The sequence below is a fragment of the Podarcis vaucheri genome, assembly GCF_965113315.1.
Source record: "Podarcis vaucheri genome assembly, chromosome: 17".
NCBI lineage: Eukaryota > Metazoa > Chordata > Lepidosauria > Squamata > Lacertidae > Podarcis > Podarcis vaucheri.
In genome coordinates this window covers 10,712,966-10,733,924 of record NC_138755.1, presented here as the reverse complement: position 1 = coordinate 10,733,924, position 20,959 = coordinate 10,712,966, and the positions used below count along the sequence as shown (strand labels likewise).

The window sequence follows — 20,959 nt, the reverse complement described above, 5'->3', positions numbered from 1 at the left end:
CATGAGAACTTCCTCCTGCTGACAAAGAAATCTTGGCAATGATGGGGGAGGAGCGGAGGATGAAACACCAACCCAGTGGGAGAGCAAGGAAGTTCGGTTTCAGCAGCCAGGCTTTTTTCCCAGAGCAGGAAGCTGGGGCGAGTTGGGGGGGGGGGAGGAGACATGCAGGGAAGCAAAGAGCTTGCAAGCAGAGTGGAGCTGAAGCAGCAAAAGTCAAACTTGGGAAAGTGGAAATAGGACTTCCCTTCTGGGGTCAGAAGGAGAGGGAGGGCTGGGCTGGGTGAGTGGTCATAAAATCACTCAACACTTCCGAGGGTCAGTGATAGGAGGCTTTGAAATCTGGTACAAGCAGAACTTGCAAAAATAAATAATCAATCAGCACCCCAAAACCACATACCTAGAGGGCTGCTTGAACCTCCTGTCATGGGAGCAAACTGCTACCCAAATAGCTCTAAATAGATCTGAGTGGTGGCATGCCATAGGCAAGTGTGCCTCTGAACACTAGTTGCTAGGAATCACATGTGGAAAGAGTACAGTGGTACCTTGGGTTAAGAACTTAATTCGTTCTGGAGGTCCGCTCTTAACCTGAAACTGTTCTTAACCTGAACCACGACTTTAGCTAATGGGGCCTCCTGCTGCCGCCACTCGGCTGCTGCGCAATTTCTGTTCTCATCCTGAAGCAAAGTTCTTAACCCAATGTACTATTCTGGGTTAGTGGAGTTTGTAACCTGAAGCGCCTGTAACCTGAAGCATCTGTTACCCGATGTACCACTGTAATGTTGAACCCAGGCCCTGCTTGTGGCCTTCCTATGGAAATCTGTTTGGCTGTTGTGAGAACCACAAACTGAACTAGATGGGCCACTGGCCTGATATAGCAGGATCTTATATTCTCATAAGTTTATGCCTTCTAAAAGCCAGTCTCCATTGGAGGTCTTTACAGTAGCTCTCACTTGATAACAACCATTCTCACTCTCAACTTTTCAGGTTCTTTCCTTTTCAGTGGAGCAGGTGCCACAACTCTGCAAAGCGGCTTAGCTGGAGATAGCATTCGTCTACAACAGCTCCCACACCAATTGTGATTTTCCGAGAACCTGCCTCCAGCAGAACTGATTGCTGAATCCTGAAACTGAACATTTGTTCCTACCACCTCCATTTCCCTACCAACCTTATAGAAGCCAGAATGACAATCATCTCTCACAAAGCAAAAACAAATGCCAAACATTCATTTCCATGTAGATGCATAAACTCCATGACCTCTGCACAGGACTGGAAAAAGGTCATTCCACTCTACTGGCAGAAAGACATCAAGAAGAGAAGAGTTTGGACTTGATATCCTACCTTTCACTCCCCTTAAGGAGCCTCAAAGCGGCTAACAAACTCCTTTCCTTTCCTCCCCCACAACAAACACTCTGTGAGGTGAGTGGGACTGAGAGACTTCAGAGAAGTGTGACTAGCCCAAGGTCACCCAGCAGCTGCATGTGGAGGAGCAGGGAATCAAACCCAGTTCACCAGATTACGAGTCCACTGCTCTTAAGCACTACACCACACTGGCTGGTGATCAGCCATCTTGCTGGCCGATGTTTCTTGATCTTCCTCAAATTTCTCTGCTGGTTGGGAACAAATAATTCCCACTCCTTGCTGTCTGGTCTGGTTGGCTGCGACCCTTGTGCAAGCTTTTTCAGATCAGCGTAACCATAGCCCCAGAGATTCTGCTCCTGAAGTCTCTCCTCAGATGCTGATTTGCCTGATCAGAAAACTCATTTTATCCTCAAATGAACCAACCATGGAGAATCTATTAATCAAACACGGCTGCCAGACCCTAGACCACTAGCTCAGAACCTGCTACTGGAAGAGGCGAGACTTCTGCCTTTGATGCTGACACACAAAACTGATTGAGGATGCTCAAAACTCCATATGTTGGGCCACACTGCCCCCCAGCTTCAACACTGGCTGTCTTGACAAAATCACTCTCCTTGCCACTTGCAGCTTCAACCACAATGCATTGCTGGCAACCTGCTAGTGGTGCAGCAATAAAACTGCAAGCACATTTGCAAAGCTAAGCGGTATCTGGTAATGGTTGTCCACCATCTATATACACACACATATATATGTACAGTATATCAGTTTTGCTTTATGAAGCAGGGACAGGACCTGAACTCATCACAGTGGAATTAAGCTGAAATTAGCCAGGAGGTGGCTGCTGAGCCAACCCCCTTTCAACAGCCCCAACTCAAGCACCTCCAGCCACTTAGGATATCACTGCCACCAGACAGAAAAGGAGTGAGCTACAGCCACCTTATTGCTCCCAGGAATCCCTCCCAGCAGGCCAGACAGTAACGTTCATGCATTGCCCTTGGGAACAGAAATAGGTCTAGGAGATTTAGGTGCAGGGCTTGCTAATCCACAGCAACTTTTCCTCGCTCTTTCTCAGCACAGTCCATGCTTTAAAGCTCCATGTCCAAGTGCCTTTCTTTTTGCCCTAAAGCTTTCCCCATGAAGACCTGCTCTTTAAAGCTGAATTGGAGCAAACGTCAACCCTGCGGAAAACCTGAATCGATGTTTGCTTTGATTGCGCACCCAAGAGCGGGTTTTCCAAGGGGAAAGCTCCAGGGCAAAAATAAAAAAATTAAAACCACATATAGCAGGGCAAAAGGTCAGTGTGGCTAAGTCCATGGTCACAGGGTTTGTAGTGGCAGCATTGTGAAGGATCTGGCAGCCTCACTCTATGTGGGGCTGCCCTTTAGACTGACCCAGAAACTCCAGTGGATGCAGAATGCCACGGCGAGAATCTTTACGGGGTCCTCTCCTCGCCACGGGATCACATTCACCCGGTGCTAGTGCACCAGCTGCAGTGGCTCCCGGTGGAGTACAGGATCAGGTCTAAGGTGCTGGTTTTAACCTTTAAAGCCCTATACAGCCTAGGACCCTCATACCTACGGGACCGCCTCTGCTGGTATGTCCCACGGAGGACCTCACGGTCTTCAAACAAAAACATCTTGGAGGTCCTGGGTCACAGGGAGGTTAGGCTGGCCTCAACCAGAGCCAGGGCTTTTTCGGCTGTGGCCCTGATCTGGTGGAACGCTCTGTCCCAAGAGACTAGGGCCCTGCGGGACTTGACATCTTTCCGCAGGGCCTGCAAGACAGAGCTGTTCCACCAGGCCTTTGGCCAAGGCATAGCCTGACCCCCTCCTTTGGTAATCCTCATAGAACTCTAGCCCAATGGTTGCCATTAATTTGATTCTGAATTGATTTTAGAATGCTGTGTTACTTTTATTGTTGTTAGCCGCTCTGAGCCTGGCTTCAGCTGGGGAGGGCAGCATATTTATTTATTTATTTATTTATTTTTTATTATTATTATTATTATTATTATTATTATTATTATTATTATTATTTAGCAAAAGGGCTAGCAATCTGCAATTCCTAACATTGCAGAAGAAGTCCTGGTTGTTGTGCACATTGAAAAGGTTTCTCTCACCTCAATCAGTGCCTCTCCCGTCTCTCTCTCTGCAGCCTGGAGATAAGGCAGCATGCCGATTCCACAAGTACGCCTCTCTCTTGTCCTTCTTCTCTAGCCAGCAGTCACCGCCCGTGTATCACTGTCCCTTGAAAAGAAAATAGGAAAAGGTCATTTCCTCACCTGCAGCTGGTCCAGAGAACTCAAGAGAATAAGGAGGGTGAACCTGGGGCGGGGCCCTCCAGATGTTGCAGGACTTTAAGTCCCATCATCCCTGAACACTGGCTGTGACTGATGGGAGCTGGAGTCCAACAACATCTCCTGAAGGTCAGTATTCTAAGACAGCAACATTCACCCAATCCTGTAAGAGATCATTTTCTTCTGCCGGTTCAGGCAGAAAGAACATGTCCCCAAACCCTGATCATTCAGCATCCGTTGCTTTAGTGCTGCCTCTGACTAATCCCTGGACTTTAGCTGATGCTTTCTTAAAAGCCCCAAACCTCAAGGATTCTTGAAACCTCAAGCATATTTCTGCCATCCGCCAGCCATCTGGAACTCAGGCCTGCTGCTGTTGCTCCCATCCAGGCAGCCTGTCTGGTTTTCATTTCTTGTAACATGGCATTGACAGCATAGAAAGCTTTGATTCTGCTCTGCCACCCAGCCCCAAGGAAGGAACCACAGAGGTCTTCCAAGGAGGAGGTCAGGAATCTGGGATTCATACTCTCTACTTGTAGACACAGCGTGGGCTTTGTGTGCAAATTTTGATTGGAACAAAGAAGTTGATCTCGTGTCCAGAAAGCGTCAGTATTTTACCTCTTAGTAAAGCCAGGATTACTTGTGCCTGAGCATAGAAAAATGCATCAACACACATGGGGTCAACTGGACCATTGCCATTGTTCATACAAAAGCCGTAACACTTGGATGTGTGGCTGTGAGTTTCAAAATGGATCTAAAGAAGACTTTGCCCCCCAGATGTTTAGGACTGCAACTTCCATCAGCTTCAGCCAGTGTGTCCAATGGGAATTGACATTCAACATCTGGAGGGCACGAGGTTGCTGATTTAAAGGAAATTCCAAAACATGAGAAAGGCTATCAAAAGGCCTTCAGACAGTAGACATTGTCCAGATCTTTAACTAAGACCAACAACAGAACCACATGATGCAAAAATGAAGCACATGCTAGCTTTTAAATTGTCACCTCACATAGTTTCCTGACTTGGAGCAGCATTTTTAAGGTTGATGATTGTCCTACTTGGTAGGACGATCTACTTGGCTCTCAACATGGACCATGTGGTCAGTCCTGGTTCATTCACATTGAGCAAGAGCAAAGGGCTAAAGTTCATTCAGTGACAGCAGGGAGCCAGAGACTAAGAACTCGTTGTAAGCAAGACAGGACAGAGTTTGGAAGCCCCAAGCCACCAATTGTCCAACATCAACAGGAAGCCAGGAAGACCTCTCTGGTTCCGCGCATCCCCCGTGTAGCCAGAGGCCCAAACATGACCTGATGCTGGATCCAGGCTTGCAACATTGGCTGACAATACTTCCCCACCTGCTTTGATATCTAACCTCCTAACTTGCAAGAGTCCAAAACAAAAGCCATCTCCAACTGTTTTTCACCCTCAGGTGAGCACTAAGCCCAAGCAGTTACTCAGAAAGACAATATTGTTCGGCCTGCCAAAAAAATCAGATGGATGAGTCAAGACATATTGCCCTGTGGATAGAATTCCTTAGCACCGTTGCAGAGAGTGCATGCTTTGCATGCAGAATGGCCCAGGTTCAATGCCCAGTTAGAGAATCTCAGGAAGCAGATACTGGGGAAAAGAGACCTTGGAGACCGGCTGCCAAGTCAGAGAAGGTAATATTGAGTTAGATCAGGGATGTTGTCTCCATGTTGTCAGTTCTCATCAGCCCAAGGCAGCATGCTCAATGCTCAGGTATTATAAAAGGTGTGGTATAGTCTAGCAGGCCACCAGTTCCACATCCTTGGGTGAGATGAATACAGTCTCAGTATAAGCACAATTGGTTTACCCCCAAGCTCTCTTGCACTAGAATTTAAGATACTGGTGTGTATCTCTTTGATTCTGCAGTCACCTGGGACAACAAAATAGCTTGGGGTGACTGTGAACAAATTTTGGGCTGTTTCACAGTAAACCCCCCCCCCCCAAAAAAAAACCATATGGGGCTGAACAGGGTTTTTTTAAAAAATCTCTGTGTTTAGTTACATTTCCCTCTCAATATTAAAAGAATAAGATTAATTAGATGAACAGATTCACATCTGCTTATACAACAAGTTTAATTAGACTGATGAACAGTGATTTATCTTTCTGATAATCTCTAAATTAAATTCTATGTATCAAGTTGACTGTTAATTTATTGTTGCTAATGCTACACCATGGTCAGTGGTAACAATTTTATTATGAAATGGAATGAACATCCGTTATTAGCTTCCAAGCACCACTGCTTAACCAAAAAGAAAAACACAGAGCAGTATCTTGGTGGGTGGGGGTGATATTTCGGAACTCGGAGAATGTCAGCTGTTCAAAATCTGAAAGGATGTTGGTACTGCACAACCACAGAGAAAACAGAATCCCACTGAACTGTCTGCTGTAGAAGTGCCATTAAGAGGTAAGTCAAGGCAAATTACATTGGATAAACTAAGCCCAGCTGCTTTTGCTAGAACCAAGGGGCTGCAAGGGTTTTGGAGATCACAAACATCTTCCATGCAAGCCACAGCCCTGAAGACTGAGTAGTCAAGAGTGGGGAAACATGCAATGAAGTCTGTGTTGTGGGGGAGCCCCAGGAAACACAACACATTAGTCCCTGAGCATGAGCGAAACTTCATTCCCATGGCTTTTAAGGATTGCTGTCTCCTGTCCCCTATTGGGAAGCAGCAGGCAGCAAGAATGATGCCTTCTGGCAGGGCATCATATTTGAAAATTCCATGTTCAGCGAATGTTCGGACACAGCACTTTAAGGTGTGGCCCTGTGCCCAGAGACATAGCAGAAAAGGAAGTCTGGATGAGCCCTTAGGCTATCTCTTCAGTTTATGGCTGGGGCAAAATTTGAGCTAGGAATTTGTTGATTCTTAATTGAGTGCAAGGACGCGGGTGGCGCTGTGGGTTAAACCACAGAGCCTAGGGCTTGCCAATCAGAAGGTCGGCAGTTCGAATCCCTGCGGCGGGGTGAGCTCCCGTTGCTCAGTCCCTGCTCCTGCCAACCTAGCAGTTCGAAAGCACGTCAAAGTGCAAGTAGATAAATAGGTACTGCTCCAGCGGGAAGGTAAACGGCATTTCCGTGCGCTGCTCTGGTTCGCCAGAAGTGGCTTAGCCATGCTGGCCACATGACCCGGAAGCTGTACGCCGGCTCCCTTGGCTAGTAAAGCGAGATGAGTGCTGCAACCCCAGAGTCAGCCACGACTGGACCTAATCGTCAGGGGTCCCTTTACCTTTAATTTAGTGCAACCCCATATACATCAACTCAGAAACAAGTCTCACTGAGCTCAATGTGCTGACTACTTAAGCCAGTATAGGACAGGAGCCCCAGTCTCTTCCAGCGGAATTCGATACAGAGGTAAGTGATGTATTTGTGCTGGTATGAGGTCCGCTCATGCAATGGGACTCCCCCCCCATGTTCCCCTAAAGCTATTCTGGGGTTTTCCCCAACTCTCCAGAGCAGATTTAGGGGGGCTTGGAGAGAGGAGGGTGAGGAAGCCCTGTTGCATAAGTGGACCTCATTCTGTGCATGCAACACCCATAACATCCCACCCATAACACTGAATCCCACCCATAACACTGGAAAGAGTTCTCTTTTGAGCCCATGCTAGAAAGTAAAGATTATTTTACACCAAGAGTAATTGGGACCTTGCAGTTGTTGCTGGACTTCAGCTCCCATAATGTCTGACATTAACCATGCTGGCTGGGACTGATTAAAGCAATATCTGATGGCTCCGTGTTGGCACACCCAAGATTTACACCTTGACATAAGTTTGTGTAGCTACAACATTGCTGGCCTTGACATCTCGGCTAGTTCTCAGATTTTGAGATGAGCCGGTCCCTAGTCGCTCCTTCCTAAGGTTGTTAAAGCCACAATATCCACATTCATATATAAATTATGGCATTGTTCCATATGCTGTATAAAGATAAATAGCTTGGGGGAAGGTACAGGTAGACAACAAAATATACATAAAGAATGAGCAAGTGAAACAATAATAAGCAAAGAAGGGGAAAAAGAACTAGTTCAATAGCACCGAATTTTCAGATGATTGAACTAAAGTTAATACTTGAATGACATTTATCTTTGCTGTTTGTTTGTACAAGTAAGTGTTCACAATATGCATACTTTTTACGGGTGTGCACCAACCACAAGATTCGACTTGTGTTTCTAACTTTGGGAAGCAGCCCAATCTTTCAGAACCATTCTCTGCCTTTAAAATTCAACTCATTGTTGGGGACCAAATCAGATCTGTTAAAAATGAAGGTCAGTTCGGCCCCCTCTCCATTTACTACAGTGGTGAACCTACACACACATTACAGAAATGAATAAAATTTGAGGGCACAGCAGTTCCTCCAGATTAAGGGGTTGCATTAAGCCTGCCAAATTGCAGGCACATAAAGAACCTTTAAAATTAATGGCGCATTGGGGTTTTTTGAAGGAAGGAAGGAAGGAAGGAAGGAAGGAAGGAAGGAAGGAAGGAAGGAAAGTTCTCTTTTATTTTATGCCAGAATTGGATGCAATTTGCAAGCATGATAAACCCTTATGAGGGAATGAAGTCTGCCAAATTTCAGAATGATAGCAGCAAAGAAGATGGAAAGGAAAGGAAAGGAAAGGAAAGGAAAGGAAAGGAAAGGAAAGGAAAGGAAAGGAAAGGAAAGGAAAGGAAAGGAGGAAAGGAAAGGAAAGGAAAGGAAAGGAAGAATTATGGCTGCAGGATTCTATTTTATCATTTTGGGATGGGCAAAACAGAAATCATGGAGATGATGGAGGGAAAAAGAGCATGGAAGAAAATGTCAGTCCCTCTCATGGACTCTGCTAGTGGTTGATTAAAAACAAAGTTCCCAGAGTGCATTGGAGAATTAGTAAGTCCCTGATCTAACTCAAGATGCCTTGTTAACAGCACAATCCAACTGAATTATGACAACTGCCCCTCTACGTGCTCCATAATTTGAAAAGTACATAGGGCCGACACACACTCCTAATAAATATTAATATTGATATTATAAAAGTGCGAACTTGTCACATGGAACATGGGATATGTTCATTCAAGTGTCTAGGGTTTTAAAAATAAAAATCCAAGCAAGTTTAGGCCTTTAAAAGTATTAACCCCTTCCTTCAATTAAAAAAAACCACAATTCTACAAGCTAAGTCTAGCTACGCTACTGTTCTGTGCCTTTACCCCCAACTCCTCCTCCCAGTTCATTTCAGAGAGAAAGCAAGGAAGTCTCTCTTCTTCACAAAGCTGAACAAAGCAACTTTAAACTGCCTTCCAAAAAGCCTCGTGAAAAGAAAACTGAAAGAATTTTACCACAACAGCAAAACCTGCAGCCATTTGAAACCCCACTGGGGAAAGAAAAGCAAGCCCAAACTTTAAAGCAGAGGGCCAGCTGTTGTATTTATTATTATAAGAAAAAGGGATGGGGGATTGGATTGTTTCACCTGGTAAGTTTTCTGTGATACTGAACAAAGCCAAACCACAGCACAAGACAAAACCATATTGTAGGATGCTCAAAGCAGTTGGAACATTGTCTTCTGCAGACAACAATAAAAGCAACAGCAAGAGCCACGTATGAAATACATGCAAAACAACCAAAAAGATGCAACAGAGATTCTCTGGGGATTTGCACCACAGTGTCTGACAAGAAAGCGGCGACTTTGACAAAAGTATTCCCAGGATTTACAAACATACAAAATACAAAGCTTTGGCTCAGTGGGTCTGGACCAGGAGTAGGCAACCTAAGGCCCGGGGGCCGGATGTGGCCCAATCACCTTCTCAATCCGGCCCGCGGATGGTCCAGGAATCAGCGTGTTTTTACATGAGTAGAATGTGTCCTTTTATTTAAAATGAATCTCTGGGTGATTTGTGGGGCATAGGAATTCGTTCATTTTCCCCCAAAAAATATAGTCTGGCCCACCACATGGTCTGAGGGACGGTGGACCGGCCCACAGCTGAAAAACGTTGCTGACCCTTGGTCTGGATAGCTCAGCTGGTTAGAGGGCTCTATTGATAGGTGGTGTCTGCAGTTGGAGTAGTTTGGTGTGTCTTCAACAAGTCTCCCGGATGGCCATAAGAGCTATTCTGCATAGTGGTTCAATTACCCCAACTAGATTTGTGCAAGCATGCACTGCACAGATGGGGGCTTTAACTTAATTTCAGTGTGCTGCAGCGAACGTCGGTGCAAAGCCATACCCCACATCATTTTAGGAGGGCAATTCGGGAGGACCCCCATCACCACCCCACTGACCCTGTCACTTGCCCCCTCCCTGCACTGACCGCTTCCTCATCCACCCCACCCTCCCTCCACAACCTCCTATCTTTGTCCAGTCCTCCTCCTCCTCCTCCTCCGGGGTATGTCGGAAGACACCCCATGGACTGCAGCGGCCTACTGGAAGTTCACCCCGGCCTCAGAGACACAGATCCGGCCAGACGTGCCTCTTCCCCTACTCCTCCAGCACTGCAGACAAACCTTTGGTGCTGCCATGGAGGAAAGAGGAAGAGGAGTTCAAGGTAAGTTTTCCTTCCATTTATTTTGATCCTGCACTCTGGTGTGAGCCAAGTGACTCATGCCACAGCATGGAACCAGAAAGCCCCCGTCTTTGGGTCCCTTGCTCTGGCGCAACAGCCACAGGGGAACAAAATTGGGGCATTTAGGATCAGAAGTGGCTTCTGTTAATTTGGGGTGTCCCGGTTAAATTGGGACACTTGGGGGTTATGCAATGTGAAGGTACCTGGACCTGCCAGGTGCATAGCTGCCAATGTTTCCCTTTTTTAAAGGGAAATTCCCTTATTCCAAATAGGATTCCTTGCAAGAAAAGGGAAAAGTTGACAGCTATGGCCAGGTGAAGCACCGCAGAGGGTTTCTGTCCTTCTAAGTGCTCTAAAAATGAGGATAAAATCTACAAATAGTTCCTTCTTGGCACTGCACAGCATACCGACCTCATGTTCTTGGTACGGTCAAATCTAGCAATTCCTGCAGTCTGTCAAAGGTATTTCTAATGACAGGAATATCAAGAATCCACCACGGTATCTCGCCTAGTGTGGGGGAGGCAGCGGTCACACCATCACCCCCTATTCCCCTCCAACCTCCAGCCCTGCCTCCCATATGCCTCCAATATAAATAGACAAGGGTGGGAGGAGAAGGAAGCGGCTGGTGGGAGAGAAAGCCACGAACTACAGTCTTGGTGACCTTTGGCTTTCCGACTTGGAGCTATAGACAACACTTTTGGCAATGTGCCTCCTTGGCTATCCTCCAGCTGCATCCCTATTCCCCTAGGAGGAGGAGGAGGGATGTCTTCTTCGCCAGGGCCTCGCATCCAGGGCCTCCGAGGGTCGGCAGCTTCAACTGCCACGGCTCAGGGCTATTCTTAGCATCCGAAACGCTAGCGTGGAAAGGAGCCAGAAAGTTTGCAGTACAAAGGCCTGCTTGTCCGAGGAAGAGATGAAAAACAGCCTCCGAAAGCCTGGAGTTTAAGGAGGGATGGGAGAGGTTTGGCCCAGGGTGAAGGGGCGGGAAGAGAAGAGCTTCTGGAAGAAAAACAGAAGAAGAAACACAAGGGAAGGGGAGAAAACCAAGAAAAACAAACCCTTCTCAGCAGACGCAAGAGTAGCCACACCCCAAAAGCAACAAGAATTCCAGCAAATAATCTTATTCCTCTGGTCCTTGCCTGTGAGTCACTCTTGGCTCCTTCCTAGGAATAAAACTTGCCCAGAGGCCTGGAAAAAAAAAGGACTGCTTTGCAAGGGTCATGCGGCCCCAAGCCACATGGGAATGCTGAAAGCTGGGTAGCGCCCCTTGCCTTGCTAAAATCACAAGAACCAGGAGTCCAGGGACTGAACCAAATAAAGTTGCCATGTGGTCGGTTTCAAAACAGGCCCAGCTGCCCATCACTGTCAATCCTCACTCCCAATCTGTTCACTCCCAATCACTGGGCAGTTTTAATTTCTGCTTTTTCTGCTTGTGTCAGTCTTCAGAACTCCACACAGCTAGTTCATAAAGCTGTTTGTTGCATGGAAGTCTGCAGCCCTGTCTGTGGGAGCAAAAACGCAGAATGAGCGTAAACACATAGTCAGAGGGCAGAGGCATTGCTATTACCTGAATGGTGGCAAAACAATTTTAATTGCAGGGAAATGCAGAGTTAATATACAAGTGGTACCTTGGTTGTTGAACGGCTTGGCTCCCGAACAAATTGGCTCCTGAATGCCGCAAACCCGGAAGTAAGTGTTCCAGTTTGCAAATGTTTTTTGGAAGATGAATGTCCGACGTGGCCTCCGCAGCTTCCAGTTGAGTGTAGGAAGCTCCTGCAGCCAATTGGAAGGTCTAGGTTGCACCTAGGTTGTCAAACGGTTCCAGGAGTCGAATGGACTCCTGGAACGGATTAAGTTCAACAACCAAGGTACCACTGTAATTCCAGCTATCAACTGCCAACTTGGCAAAATATATTTACTACATTGGGGATGGTGATATTGGGGTTTCCCCCCTTAAGCAACCTCTAGAGGGGTTTTTTCGACACATGGAATGGGAGAAGAACACACATGGAATGGCCAGAAGAACAAGAACAAAGAAGGTGTTTGGGTCAGAATGACACATGGCAGATATACCCTCCAATATTTCTCTGATGAAAATAGGGACGTCCCAAGGAAAAGTGGGACATTCTGGGATCAAGTCAGAGACCAGGACGGCTTCTGTAAATCCAGGACTATCCCTGGAAAACAGAGAGACTTGGAGGGTCTCAGATACAGTGGTACCTCGGGTTACAGACACTTCAGGTTACAGACACTTCAGGTTACAGACTCCACTAACCCAGAAATAGTACCTCGGGTTAAGAACCTTGCTTCAGGATGAGAACAGAAATCGCACGGTGGTGGTGCGACAGCAGCGGGAGGCCCCATTAGCTAAAGTGGTACCTCAGGTTAAGAACAGTTTCAGGTTAAGAACGGACCTCCAGAACGAATTAAGTTCTTAACCCGAGGTACCACTTTATGCAAAAGAGAAAGTTGTAATGTCAGAATCCAACTCAGGACTCAGCCCCAGAACCTACTTTCATTGAAACTCGAGGTTAGCTGCTGAGCTTTCCAGAGGGCTAAGTGGACAGCAGGGGTCACTCCCCATTAGCAGAGGGTTTTTTGTTTTTGTTTTGAGGAGTACACCCCTCACAGTTACTCTTTGGATGGTACAGAGGACCTTGTATTTTCCTAGCACTCAAACTGAAACAACTTGTGTCTGGGAAATAGCACTTCTTCCCCCAGGATTGCACCTTTGCTGCTGTTGAGCAGTAACAGCTTATAGAGAATATTGCTTTTGACATAATTAACCTACAAGCACACACAGCTTCTCTCTGTAAAGTTGCTTAGAAACAGGATATTGGGTACCTCTCTCAGCGGCGTTTGATACCATCGACCATAGCATCCTTCTGGACCGTCTTGAGGGGCTGGGAGCTGGGGGCACTGTCATACAGTGGTTCCGCTCCTTCCTCCTGGGCCGTGTTCAGAAAGTGGTGGGGGGGATGAGTGTTCAGACCCCTGGGCTCTCACTTGTGGGGTGCCTCAGGGTTCTGTCCTCTCCCCCATGCTTTTCAACATTTACATGCAGCCGCTGGGAGAGATCATCAGGAGGTTTGGGCTGGGTGTTCATCAGTATGTGGATGATACCCAGCTCTACCTCTCTTTTAAATCAGAACCAGTGAAGGCGGTGAAGGTCCTGTGTGAGTGTCTGGAGGCGGTTGGAGGATAGATGGCGGCTAACGGATTGAGGTTGAATCCTGACAAGACAGAAGTACTGTTTTTGGGGGACAGGAGGCGGGCAGGTGTGGAGGATTCCCTGGTCCTGAATGGGGTAACTGTGCCCCTGAAGGACCAGGTGCGCAGCCTGGGAGTCATTTTGGACTCACAGCTGTCCATGGAGGCACAGGTCCATTCTGTGTCCAGGGCAGCTGTCTGCCAGCTCCATCTGGTACGTAGGCTGAGACCCTATCTGCCTGCGGACTGTCTCGCCAGAGTGGTGCATGCTCTGGTTATCTCCCGCTTGGACTACTGCAATGCACTCTACGTGGGGCTACCTTTGAAGGTGACTCGGAAACTACAACTAATCCAGAATGAGGCAGCTAGACTGGTGACTGGGAGTGGCCGCCGAGACCATATAACACCGGTCTTGAAAGACCTACATTGGCTCCCAATACGTTTCCGAGCACAATTCAAAGTGTTGGTGCTGACCTTTAAAGCCCTAAACGGCCTCGGTCCAGTATACCTGAAGGAGCGTCTCCACCCCCATCATTCTGCCCGGACGCTGAGGTCCAGCGCCGAGGGCCTTCTGGCGGTTCCCTCATTGCGAGAAGCAAAGCTACAGGGAACCAGGCAGAGGGCCTTCTCGGTAGTGGCGCCCGCCCTGTGGAACGCCCTTCCAGCAGATGTCAAAGCGATAAACAACTACCTGACATTCAGGAGACATCTTAAGGCAGCCCTGTTCAGGGAAGTTTTTAACGTGTGATATTTTACTGTATTTTTGGTTTTTATGGAAGCCGCCCAGAGTGGCTGGGGAGGCCCAGCCAGATGGGCGGGGTATAAATAATAAATAATAATAATTATTATTATTATTATTATTATTATTATTATTATTATTATTATTATTACCTTCTATCATATATGGTGGACTTGTAAGGTAATAAAAGCTTTCTGGGAGATGATATATAATGAAATTAAAAAAAATGCTTAAAATAACTTTTGTTAAGAAACCAGATTTTTTATTAGGAATTACAGGTATGAACATACCAAAGGAGCAGAAAAGACTATGTATGGAACCTCAACCGCCCAGGTGCTATTAGCCCAAAGTTGGAAAGAAGACAAAGTCTCGACCAAAGAAAAATGGCAGACCAAGCTGATGGAATACGCGCTGAGATGGCAAAGCTGACTGGAAAACTCAGAAAACCAAGAGGATAAAGACTTTATAAAAGAATGGGGAAAATTTCTAAGTTACCTGGGAGACCACTGTAAGTAGATGGAAACAAGAGCAGGATTCTACTCACTTGTAGTGTAAAAAAAATATTAAGGACAATATGGTTTGATATAAAAATTGGAGTACGGATGAATGTGCAGTTGTAGATGCTTAAAATTAGACTCCATGGAGGGGAAGGAGGGAAGTCTCGAGATTCAGAGAATCTCCTTATACAGATATGTTCTTATTAGTTTGTGTTTATTGGTACTTTGTACTTGTAAAACCAATAAAAATGATTTATAAGAAGAAAACAAACAGGATCCTGGGCAGGATGAGCCCCTTGTCAATGAAGCTCATACTTGCACATTTCATGGAACAGACAGTGAACCAATGCAAAGGTGCTGTCTCACGCATCCTTCTTTGCTTTGCCTCTCGTGTGGTTGTATCCTGGCTAAATCATCTTCCCCTTTAACCATCCACACATAGCAGCTGCCTGGTTTCCCCTCTGCTTCCAGCACATGGCAGGACAAAGCCAACTAATGAACCACACGTTACATAAGGTATTTGCATAACCTTGTGAGCGTTAAACTACCACTGCAGGAGGAGAGACGTGACCATTGCATTCTTTGAACGCAAGTTGGCCAATGGAAGGCAAACTTCAGACTTCCATGAAATTTAATTTAATTTCATGGTGGCTGAGATAGAATATTTGGTTCAGTTCTGCAACGGACTTCAATGCTGCCACTGGACACTCTAAGAGAAAAAGCCACATGTACATTTATTCAATTAAATGTGCATTCGTATCGTTTTTGTTTGTTTTTTTCCAAAGAGAGAGAGAAAATAATAGGTTTTAGAAAGTTGAGAAACTGCTCCATGGGGGAAAGTGAGGTGGTTCATCCATTCCACCAATCAGTGAAGTACACAAACAAGTTTCTTTCAGAAACACAGAGAACCAGATTGCTCCAAGATGGATCCCGGAGAAAGAAAATACCAGTTGAACAAAATCTAATTGGTATGCTCAAATATTGCATGTTTGAATGTATCCTGGATGTATGAACCGACTTCAATGATTTTCATATTTTTATGAAATTGTATGAGTGTTCGGCTGGTGGAATTTGCTTTCTGATCACTGTCAGGCTTGCAAAGTCCTCATTTAGGGCAAAACATTGCATGCTAACACATACAATAAACCTAGATAAAAGATGCTTTGGAAGGGAGCGGAGTAGAGAAGTAGGTAGGGGGGTGTAAACGCTCAACTCTTGCCCAGCCAGCCATTTGTTTTTGTTCTAAATCAGCCACAGACGCTGCTTGATTCTGTGTTTCAAATACACACATGCAAGGGCACACACACATTTGGAACTGGGGGGGGCGGGGATGGGAAGGGAGAGAGAGAAAACAGTGTGGCAGACATCATAAAAAATGCAACTGAAGAGGTAACAGGGTTTAGTGAGCAGGAAGAGGCTGTGGCAGAAAGCAGTCCAGAATCGGAGGCAGAAGTGGAGGCAGGCTGCTGAAGAAGCCAAGGAATCTCCTCCTCCTGCTGTGTCCAGCTTGCCTCCTGCTTGGTCTCCCAGAACATAGAGAGGAATTAGAGAGCAGTGGGAAGGTAGGGACCTTCGATCCTCACAACTGCAAGACCAGCTGGGAAGAGTTGCAGTGATCACTAGTCCTGTGCTGTTTTGGCTTCTTTGAATAAACAGTTAGCTTCTCGGGCACCAGGTGTTTTATTGCTGACCTGTCCACAACTCTGGGTCCTGAAGACAGCTAGGACATCCCCAACATAATCTGCCTAGCCTCTGCAGTCTGCTCTCAGACCCCCCCCCCCCCGGCCTGCAATTTGCAGTGGGGGAGAGGAAGCTCCCACTAAATTCAGATCAGGTCCCCGCACAGGCAATTCGTGAAAGGAAAAGCCCGCGCTCAGAGGCAAATGGCATGACAAACGTCACGTGTCGCCTGTCCTTACTATCCAAAATCGCAAACCCAGCCACGTTTGTGAACTGATGCACATACAAGATGTCAAAAAAGGGGGGGAAATCCTTTGTAGAAGATGTCAGAAAGCGGAGGGGGGAGAGCGGACCCTCTCCGGTGTGCATAATATAGTTGCTGTTCTGAAATTGCTCATTTAGTAATTGTGCATCTTCCACACTCTCATGAACATGATTCTGGATAACAATGGGATCACAGTATATAGATGAGAGTGGGAGCCAGCAAAACATTTTCTCTTTCTCCAGCACAATACAGTGGTACCTCGGGTTAAGTACTTAATTCGTTCCGGAGGTCCGTTCTTAACCTGAAACTGTTCTTAACCTGAAGCACCACTTTAGCTAATGGGGCCTCCTGCTGCCGCCGTGCCGCTGGAGCCCGATTTCTGTTCTTATCCTGAAGCAAAGTTCTTAACCTGAAGCACTATTTCTGGGTTAGCGGAGTGTGTAACCTGAAGCGTCTGTAATCTGAAGTGTATGTAACCCGAGGTACCACTGTACAAGGTTCCCTGGTGGGATAGGGAAGGGCCAAAGGAGAATGATGGGGACGGCCATGTTTGCATTTCTCACACCTGTCTCATTCATGCTAAAATGTATCTGAATGCATGTGTGCCTTAATTTTCACATCAAAAGCTGCGCACAGGTGAGCAAAGACAAAACCTCTCCTGTGGTCTGCCTCCAGAATTCCACCCCACCCACCCCCCAGAAAACCCCACGCCCCTTACTTCCAGTATCAGAGCTGGGAGGAAAGTTCCTCAGACAACAGAGCATGAGGTGGGAAGGCAGGGTGAATGCCCATGTAATTGCAGCCATCTTTTCTCCATGTAAAAAATAGACTCCATGAGATGGGAGGAGAAGGGCCTTTTATGCCTCAAGTTCTTGTATTATGCTACAACAGCAGCAAGAATATTAATAGCTAGAAACTGGAAAAGTGAAATAGTACCAACAAAAAAAGGAATGGCAGGATAAATTATTTGAATATCTCGAACTGGCAAAAAAGACGGATGCGATTAGGAGACATTTGTCGTGGAATTTAGTGTGAGGAGGATGCAGCCCTAAGACACTTCAATATGTCTTTAGGCTTTTTGGGGAGGGGCAGGTAAGTGAGCAGAATGTTTAGCCTTTAACCAAGGAGAGCCAAATTCAAATCCCAGGCTCAGCCCTGAAACTTCCTCGGTGACCTTTGGCAAGACACTCATCCACTGCAAGGATTAAAATGGGATAAACCCCCTGCGTTGCTGACGTCGCCCCCCCCCCCCAGTTTTTTGGAAGAAGGACAAAGACATAATTGCAACAGCCAACACAATTTGATCTTTTGGCTGCAGCCGAAATTGCTTCTTTTTTGCATTGTGTTTTCAAGCTTGCTTTCCGCTTTCCAGAACAGCTAATCCAAAACAAACTTAAAATATGCATCTTGTTCTACGAAATGTTGGGAGGGGATGAACAGGCAGGCTAAGAAGCCTTTGGGGAGGCCAGTGGCATGAGTCACTCACTCAGCCCCACTCCAGAGGCAAGGAAAGCACTTCTTAAGAGGTCCCCGGAGGCTCAGGATACGGGCAGCTGCTTCCTGAACAGCACTCACGGGGCAGCCCACTGGGCAAAAGGCACAAACCCAGCTATGCTAATCATCTCTGCCATTGCCTGTCATAGCTTTTTTACCCTGTAAGCTGACGTTTGCTGTCATACATACCCCCAGCTGGTGTCTTGAATGGGCCCTGTAGTTCTCCAATGGCGGTCTGGGCCCCCAACCTGGGAAGGCTGCGTGAAAGGTCACCCTTTATTGCTTACAAAGCTCCGGAAACTTGCACAGTTTGGACTTGAGCAAGAAGGTGGGTGAGCCATCAGGAAAGGGGGGGGGGCAAAAGATCAGAAGGTAACTGAAACCATCAACAGAACTGTACGGAACAACCTTACATTTAGAGAGCAAAATACCCTCTTGAATTATACACTCAGAACATGGAACCCCGCAAAAGGACAATATGAGTGGACTCTCCCTGCCCTTACCACAGCAAAAAGACTGATACTGGTGAACGGGAAAAATAAAAATGTGGCTCCCTCCTACGACTGGACTGAAGACTTATACAAGCTCGCAGCATATGAACAACTTGCATATAAATGCAGACTTGCCATGGACAAATTCAGTGATATTTGGAATCCATTCTTACAAATACTGCAATAGGTTAAGACATGGGTAGGCAAACTAAGGCCTAGGGGCCAGAGCTGGCCCAATCGCCTTCTCAATCCGGCCCGTGAATGGTCCGGGAATCAGTGTGTTTTTACATGAGTAGAATGTGTTCTTTTGTTTAAAATGCATCTCTGGGTTATTTGTGGGGAATAGGAATTTGTTCATTCCCCCCCCCCAAAAAAAATAATATAATCCAGCCTCCCACAAGGTCTGAGGGACAGTGGACTGGCTCCCTGCTGAAAATGTTTGCTGACCCCTGGGTTAAGATCTGGTGAAGTAAAGTATACAGTTGGGGGGGGGTCCCTTCCCCCCTTCTACATTGGTTCTGTTTCTGTTTCTCTTTTTCTTTTTCTCTCTTTTATTTACGTCTCACCATGTTTAGTGCACATATAATTATGTGCTTTTTGAACTTTCGATAAAGATGTTCACTTAAAAAAAGAAGAAGGAAAGAGGGGGGGGGCAAAAGATTAGCAGCCAGACTCAGCATTACCCTGTTAAGAACAGAGGCAGTGCATTTGTTTCCATGTTAAAGCCCTCTGCTCAAGGGTCACTTTCTCCCCACCTCAAAATGCAGCTCTTAAATCTCTCCCAGTGTGGTGTAGTGGTTAAGAGCGGTAGTCTCGTAATCTGGGGAACCGGGTTCGCGTCTCCGCTCCTCCACATGCAGCTGCTGGGTGACCTCGGGCTAGTCACACTTCTCTGAAGTCCCCACTCACCTCACAGAGTGTTTGTTGTGGGGGAGGAAGGGAAAGGAGATTGTTAGCCGCTTTGAGACTCCTTAAAGGGAGTGAAAGGCAGGATATCAAATCCAAACTCCTCTTCTTCTTCTTCTTCCCAGCATGTAAGGGGACTGAAGCACCCAGCCCCAGCCCTCCCTCTTTGCAGTTAAAAGTCTCCCAGGACAGGAAGCAGCTGGTAGTGGTGGGCAAAGGGGAATGGAAGAGGGCCTTGGTTGGGCAGAACATCAACACACATGGTGCGCTGATTGTTACAGTGTGTGGGCGATGCAACTGTGGAATGCTCCCCACCCAGTCCCCTTCTGTTTCTCAGAACTGAAGGGCAGGTATGGGACATTCCATGGTGCCTATTCCCCTGCCTTTGCCAGCTTCTCCTTCAACAGTGGGTTGGGGTGTGGAATCAGTGTCTTGCTTACATGATGCACACCCAGCACATACAGTGAAGATGCTTGCACAAGCAGCACTGGGGGAGAAGAATTTGGATGGAAACCTCCCTAACTCCCTCTCATCTCATGCCAATATTCCTCTCTCCAGCACTGAATTTTCTCTCCGTGGAGAGACCAGTTCTCATCAGAAATCCTTTTTTTATATATACTTTTCAGATTTAGACATTTCACTGATTTTACAATCATTTTGACATTTCAAAACTTGGCTTCCTCCCCCCCCCCCACCTTTCTGTGGTTTCTTATTTTCAGTATCTTCTGCACATCCAAATTAACTTAATTTGCTCATTTATTCCTCTTCTTCAAATATACAGTCATACCTCGGAAGCGGCGAATCGCGACCCGCGCATGCGCAGACGGGGGTTGCATTCGCTTCAGGATGTGAACAGGGCTCCGGAACAGATCCCATTCACATCCAGAGGTAGCACTGTACACTCTCAAGCAGAGGTAGGCAAACTAAGGCCCGGGGGCCGGATGCGGCCCAATCGCCTTCTCAAGCCGGCCTGTGGACAGTCCGGGAATCAGCGTGTTTTTACATGAGTAGAATGTGTCTTTTTGTTTAAAATGCATCTCTGGAATTTAAAATGCATAGGAATTCGTTCAATTTCCCCCCCTCAAAATATAGTCCGGCCCACCACATGGTTTGAGGGACGGTGGACCGGACCACGACTGAAAAAGGTTCCTGACCCCTGCTCTTATGAAACTGCAGGTCATTACAATTTCTCATCAGAAATCCAAAGGAACTGCATCCCTAGATTCCAGCATTGGAAGTTACCGTCGGATTGTAGGCAAGATGGAATTCTTTCAGCCCTGAGCCAAAATATTTAGACCTGCTGAATTTTGGGAAGTTTCATAGGTGAAAACACTCCCCAAAGGACGGTAGTAGCTGTGTGTGTGGGGATGTTTAATTTAAATAATGTCTGGCTTTCCGTAAATATGAGGTAGCAGAAACTTTTCTTCTTTTAAGCCATTGTGTAGCACATGTCCCAGTGAGGCTGCTGTGCCGTGACAACCAGTG

General features: G+C 46.6%; 1 protein-coding gene across 4 annotated transcripts in view; it reads right to left on the bottom strand.

Moving 5' to 3' along the window:
• Positions 1 to 20,959, bottom strand: part of KANK2 (KN motif and ankyrin repeat domains 2) — an 82,720-nt gene that overhangs the window by 40,364 nt on the left and 21,397 nt on the right. For all 4 annotated transcript variants that reach the window (XM_082204676.1, XM_082204678.1, XM_082204677.1 and 1 more), the window contains one exon: positions 3,476 to 3,602. The gene's annotated coding sequence lies outside the window, so the exon portion shown is untranslated. The remainder of the gene's footprint in view (positions 1 to 3,475; positions 3,603 to 20,959) is intronic.